The sequence below is a fragment of the Neolamprologus brichardi genome, chromosome 23 (assembly GCF_056152115.1).
Source record: "Neolamprologus brichardi isolate AB-2024 chromosome 23, ASM5615211v1, whole genome shotgun sequence".
In the NCBI taxonomy this organism is placed as follows: domain Eukaryota; kingdom Metazoa; phylum Chordata; class Actinopteri; order Cichliformes; family Cichlidae; genus Neolamprologus; species Neolamprologus brichardi.
This window is the reverse complement of record NC_142125.1, coordinates 14084073-14091493: the sequence shown is the minus strand read 5'-3', so window position 1 is coordinate 14091493 and position 7421 is coordinate 14084073.

Genomic DNA, 7421 nt, shown 5'->3' with positions numbered 1-7421 from the left:
TTGTTTTTTATAAACTGAACCATAGCTGGACAAGACAGAAGAGTTCCCAAATTAAGTTCACTACTCCATACCAGGAAGTTCTATCTGGGCCATTAGATTAAAGTCAGAAATTGATGAGAATATCTGAAATGTCTTTATTTGGACCGATATCATCATTTTAATCTTTCTTTAGTATCTTGTCTGCTGGAACCTGAAAAATTTGTGACATAATTTGCTTTAAAACCTTTTTGGCTTATCAGACTTTTTTAAAGTGAATTTTTCTTCTTTTTTGTCATTTTAATTAAATTATATGTCATTTCCTCTCATATTGTGATTTAGGGGATTTTGTGGCAATTATAGGCCACAGTAATATAGAACAGATGGCGTTAAAGCTGGGGTGCCATAACCTTGCTTTTCTGTGCTCCCCTGCGCTCCTGTAATAAAGGCATTAATGTCAAAAATAAAAATGTTTATCCACATATTGAATTATTGCAAAAATTCACTTTCTTTACATCATATTTACAAAAACAAACAAACAAACAAAAACATATTGGTTGTAAGCTTGCCCAGTCATTAAGCCTACAGCCTTACTACTTTTATATTTTTTGCAGTGTTTGTGTGGACATAATGATTAGGGTGTGTTTGTGATGCCGCTCACTGTAGAGGGGCTAAAATCAATCCACAGGATACTCGCTCGGTGCTTCATTTCAGGATGGCTGATAAACAACAGCATTTGGTGACCTTTTGCTGTTCTTATGGGGGATTTAACCCCCTGCTCAGAGCTGCACCATGCTGGTGGCTCCAGCAGACAGAAGCACGTTGAACGCTAAAACTCAGGTGGGACTCTTTCTGCAGGATGCCTGCACAAAAGCAACGATACCAGACGCAGAAGTCCACAGATTCACCAGACAGCACGAGAGCCCGACGGTGTTTTTAGTTTCTTCACCTAGACTTGCAGATAGGAGCGTATTTCTGCGTCTGTCTGTGAGTGTGTGCGTGTGCGAGGCAGAAAGAGAAGGATGGGGGTGGGGGTGCCGAGGCAAACTCTCCACTCTCTGTAGGACTGTGTGTAAGATGCTTTCAACAGCAGGCAAACTGGTTCTGCACTTACTGTGAGAGGAAGCTCTGAGTGTTTAGAGTACTCAGCCCACTTAATGCATTATTATTGTTACTACATTCTTGAGGAGAATGGGGGAAAATGGAACAAGGAATGCTTTTCAAGAGTCAAACCAGTAAAAGGGGAGGAGATGGTGTGCGAGCGTGTGTGTGCGTGCGTGCACGAGAAAGTAAACATGACACGACTGTTGACTGTCTCATTCCTTTTGTATTTATCCTCTTTTTTTTAAATATGAGCCAGATGTCATGTTTGTAATATTCTCCTGTGAAATAAACATTTATGTCAGCAGAGAACGAGTGGCTCCCATTCCATTTGTGTATTTATTTATTTATTAAAAGAGACGCTGCAGTTTGAAGACAAAGAAATGCAATCCGTTTATAAGCAGCTAATAGTGTAATTTAAGGGAAAGCTTACAAAAAAAATCTGAGGTCGAGTTTAATAAGTGAAAAAAAGCCACATGTTTATTGCTCATAAGAAAAAGCAATATTTATTTTTCATATGGTCTCAAAACACTTTGGTGTCTTCTACCATGACTTGCCAAGGAGGGTCATCTAATCGGTTCAGATTGTCTGTTTGTTTGTTAGCAGGATTACTCAAAAAGTTATGGACAGATTTGCATGAAAATCTTACAGAAGTTGGGACTTGGCCCAGCTTAGAAACAATTAACTTTTGGAATCGATTTGGATCTGGAGCCAGGAATTTTTGGAAGGATTCTTTACCATTGTGAGGTTGATTAAAATTGAGCATTTTGCATCACGGCTACACAAATACATATCAAATAGAAGTGAAGGGAAAAAAACATTAGGAAACACTGTGTTAAAATATAACAAACTTTTACAAATCCAGATATACAAATCCTTCAGTAACTCAATTCATGCAAACGGGATACGGAAGAATTTTCAGCCTCGACATATGTTTAGCGACTTGGATAGCTTCTTGTTATGGATATCAGTTATCACTCAAATTGAAATGTGTGAAAAATTCACTTTTAAATAATAAAAAAAAAAAAAAAAAACAATTTGCTCTTTGATGGAACTGTAAATTCTTACAAGTATTATTTGTTACTTTTCCAATTTCCACTTTGCCTAAAGGTGGCTTCAGGTCCTGCGGGCATGAGGTGCTTCATTTCTCTCATTGCATTACGAGTGCATTTCCACCGTGAAGGACATCTGAGTGTAAAGTGAACCTCTTCTGCTCAGTTAAAAGCAACGCTTTACCAGTGCACCTCGCACCACACTTCACAGCATGCATAATGGAGAGGATAGAGTTACCTGCTACTTTAGGCCAAACACAACTGCCAATAATCACCCCACTAATATTTGCATGTCCCTCTCTGTGTGTTATTGAACACCCGGCTAAGTAACTGAGCGCTGTGCCCAGGCATTATTTTCAGTTGTTTGCTGATTCCACAGTGGGCTGAAACAAGGCAATTATGAAGCGCATTTCACACCATGATGGTGTTTTTAAGGGGCTTCAGGTTTCACTGAAAGCTGAGATTCTGGTAACCTTTGTATGGATAGTCTATAGATGTCTGATGGTGTTAAAGTTAATGGAAATGAGACTTTCTAAGATACATTTATAGGTGAAGATTTGCCAAGTGCTGGCAGGAAACTGCATACACTTTTGAATCTTCACTGTGACCCGTAATCGTTAGAAATCTGAGGAAAAAGATGCTTCACTTTCTCAAGTTTAGTGAAAGCCTGATAAATGGTTTATGAGATACAAGTGAACAAAGGAACAGACAAAACCCCTTGGACCTCATCAGTGTAATTACAGAAATGCTGGAACGTGAAAGTGAGATGCATAATTTTCACAGGTTTTGGCAAAATCTGATCAAGTCTGGCCAAGAAAACAGATGGCTGGATGAACTAATGAAGGAACAAATAAAGAAATGGAAGTTGAACGATGCTATAGAGAACGTTCTGTTTAAGAAGTACAGGGAGTATCGGAGAAAGGAATGGAAATTATTCACACAACCTAACAAAAGATAATATGAAAGAAAACAAACAAATAAGCTTTAGTTTAACACCGATTTAGTTCATCCTTCTGGAAGTGATGTTGATCCGTTTCCTGATGGTTTTATTGATTAGTTTGATAGATGTGAAACTGATCGCTTTAATATAGGTTCATTACACATCAGGCTACAATCAGCAGCTGTTTCCCAAAAATGGGAACAACTAGCGTAGCTTGACATAGTTTTTGAAACTTGAGAGCGTATGTAGGTTATAATTAATGAATTACTGTTAATTAATGGATTAATTAGGGTAGCACAATGGTTAGCACTGTTGCCTCACAGCAAGAAGGTCCTGGGTTCAAATCCACCATCTGGCCAAGGCCTTTATGTGTCTGCGTGGGTTCTCTCTGGGTACTCTTGCTTCCTCAGTTAGAGGGAATAGATTAACTGGTGATTCTAAATTGCCCAGAAGTGTGAATGTGAGTGTCAGTGGTTGTTTGTCTCTCCATGTTAGTCCTGCAACAAACTGGCGGATTGTCCAGTCCCTTCTCACCCTATGGCAGCTGGGACAGGCGTCAGCTCCCCTGCTAGATCGGTGGATGGATAATGGATTAATTAATGAACTTTAAAAATGCCGATGTTGCTTTAAGCTCTTCTGAGGTTAGCCATCTCCTCATGCTTCTAGTGTAAATAACACTAGAAGCATGATTGTACTTTTTCCCCCTTTGCCAAGTACCACTTTCTTCATCCTCTAAGAACGTATCCCTGGCCACATCACATAAGAAGTATCGTTCATATTAATGCCACCTTATATAAATTGCAGCTACATTCACAAACTAGACCTCACCGTGGCTACGTCCATCTTTTACATACAGTCTATGGTTGTCTGACTAAGTGCAGGACTCACTGTATTCAATTTGAGAAAAGTCTGTTTAAATTCATATACTACACAAACAGTGTATAACATTTTATTTTGAAAGGTTTCTCCGGGACTCCTGTGGAAAGTGCACCCCATGATTCAGTGTCTTGTAGAACCACCTTTAGCAGCAATAAACTGAAGTGATCAGTTTCTATATGACTTTATCAGTTTCTGGCTCCCACTTCTTCAAAGTGTTGCTTCAGTATATTGAGATTTGCAGTTCTCTTAAGGTCCCATCGCAGCGCAGGTGGTCTAGATTGCGGTTTGTTCAGATGCACCTTTGCAGGCCTGAGCTGTGCTGTCGTGTTCTTTTTTAAATATTGAAGAGGTTTTCTTCAGCAAATCTCTCCAAACAAACCGTATTTATTGAGTCTTTTTAAAACTGTGTCATTTCATTATGAACTTTAACATTTAGCATGCTAACTGAGGCCTGTAGAACCTGTGATGCTTCTTTCTTTTGCAATTTCATTTTAACTCTTGAGAAGATAATACAGACTTGAGTGCTTCAGACAAGCAAGGTGCCAAAACCTTTGCATTTATAGAGTTGTTCACACTTGCTGATGATCAATTAATCAAGTTCACTTGATTACCAGCACCTGGCTGCTACTTATCCTCTTAATTCCTATGGAAGCAGTGAGGGTGTACTTAATTTTTCATGTAATTGCAAAGAGTCTTGTGAAAGTCTACTTTTCCACATGGATGTAGTATACACACTGCACTATATGAACGCATCCTGACTAAGTCGCAGTAATTATCTTCATTTTAATTCAATTCAATTCAATTTTATTTATATAGCGCCAAATCACAACAAAAGTCGCCTCAAGGCACTTCATAGATACAGAGAAAAACCCAACAATCATATGACCCCCTATGAGCAAGCACTTTGGCGACAGTGGCTATATTAAAACTGACTATGAACCGGACAACAGTGCGACGTTTAATTTAATCCCCAATGGCACCCAAGAAGACAAAGTTGTGCACACATAACACAAAAGCATCATCCACCGAGCCAAACTGCTGGAAGATTTTTCTGTATGCTATTATTTCAGAAAGAGGAAATACTAGAAGGATGGAATAAATAAATAAATCGATTTAATGTGTTGATGTTATTATCTCAAAGCATCTGGAAGGTGTTAAGTATATTGTTTCGGATGCAGTAAACAAAAGGAGATAAAACTAGCTTGGCAGATGTCTTCGGTTTGCACAGGCTGTCATGCAGAACACAACATCCACTCTGTCATAAAAAAAAAAAACTCTTCCAATCACACAGAGATAAATGATAATCAAAAACTTGCAGCAGAATGAAGACGTAAACTAATTAGAAATAAATACAAGGTGGCTAATCATAAGTAATCCAGTTGTGGTGCATCAGCAGACTCCCCAGTGAGCGCAGGAAGGAGCTGGAGTTGAAGCAAAGTGATTTCCCTCAGGCTGCCGTGCCATTTAAGTGTGCTTCATTGTTGTGGGTGGGATCCCATAGCCCTCACTCTGGTTTACCACATCAAAGCAAACTCTCACATATGTATTAAGTCCCAAACTGAGCAATTTGACTCAATAAGTTGATTTGAAAAATGACTCATGAAATCTGTTAGTACGCACGTGCACGGCTTATGTATATTCATATGTGTGTATGCATGTATTTATGTGTGTGAGAGAGTAAACAGCTTAATGGAACCAAGCGGATTTCATAATGGAAAAGGCCAACGTTAGTGTAGCACGAAATGGTCTTGTTCTGATGTGGATTACTGAGATCACTTTAAACCAAAATCAACTTAAAGGATAATTCTTTTTTTTTTAATCTGATACTCAAAGGCTTCTGCGGCCTGACAGCCATTCATATGCAGGTGAAAGTGGGGATGCACGTTGCAGTTATCACCTCTGCAATAGCAGCAATGGATGGGCATCATGTTTCATAATTCTCCCTTAAATCAAATGCGACAGTTAAGCTAAATGAGGATGATGGTTTTGAAGCGTTTTGCAGTCCTCTAAGTATTAACACTGCCACATTTTAATGATGTTTACATAGTTATCCTCCCCTTTTCCACACAAAAAATTCCTGTTTTAAGAGGTTCATAGAACCTCTAGCCAAAGCCCCATTTGAATTTCATGTAAAAAAAAAAAAAAAAAAAAAAAAAAGTGGAATTATCCTTTGAGATTGTTTCATTTTTTTGCGAATCTGACTGTCTTGTGCATTTGCATTGAGGCGTCGGTGAAACTGTATTTTTAAATTTGTACATTTATTTATTTTTTACATTCTTCTTCACTTCACTTTTGTTTGGACTCAGATCGAAATGTTACGTTTCCATGCTGTAGCTCCAGAGACATTTTAGTATTGAGTGTAAGTACTATCTGCACGATCTTAAAAAAGCTAATTGAGGTAATGATATGAAGTAGAGCAACATATTGCTAGCCTTTCATTGATCAAGTTATTCATTTGCTAGAAATGCATTTAGTCCATAAACGGGTGAAAACCGGTAGTATGAAGCAATATATGATTTACATGGAATATATGAATTGTTGTGATACTTGAGATTAATTTAATGCAATGATTGTGAAACTGAATATGAATATAAACTTTCCTGCCTCAGTTCTGGTACGTCCACACGGTGCGTTTTACTCTGGATTCTTTCCATCTCAGTTCATCAAATTTAAAAAACTACAATTTATAAATATGAGTTATTCAAACTTGAGGAATATCACACTGATATGTTGTGGAAATGTGTGGGGTTTTAAAAAAAAAATAAAAAAATCTTTATTTAATATCCGTGAAAGCATTCAGCTGATTTGGATTGTCATAGAGTTATTATGTATCTTGCATATGAGAAGCTGTAAATCAAAAAGAGTCCCCAACCAGCAACATTGTGATTTCTGCAGGAATCCAAATCTGCTGTCAGAGATCGGGCATCCAAATATTTCCGGGACTTCAAGCGTTTGTAACTTGTAACTTAAGCTACACAAGGGCCCACAGCCATAGAGCCATAGTACCAGATATTCATTGTAAAATATTTGAAGCACCGAGCTCAAGTAGTTTTATAGGTAATGAAATTTAAAAAAAAAAAAAAAAAGGGCTTGAAAAATGAATAAAACAGACCAACTTTCATCCCTAAAAGTATATTTTTGGGAAAACTAATGAAAGCAGCAACTGGGAATTTTCCATAATTCCTTTTAAGAAGTGAATATTGTCTCTGGATTCCTTTCAGGGATGGTCGGGTGGGAGGGACTCTTTACATTTTGGAAAATTAGGGGACAATTAACAGTTTTTATATAACATTCAATAAACCTACCACTAGAGCTAAATTGCTTTGAGAGGCGGTCTTAAATTTGGGGGATTTTCAGGAAACCTGTGAAGTAAACTTCGGCTTGATTAATTTTGTTTTTAATACAGAGCCGTTCTGTCTATACGAACTTTTTAGTGTTCCACAAAATCCAAACATAAACCTACCTGCTTATTA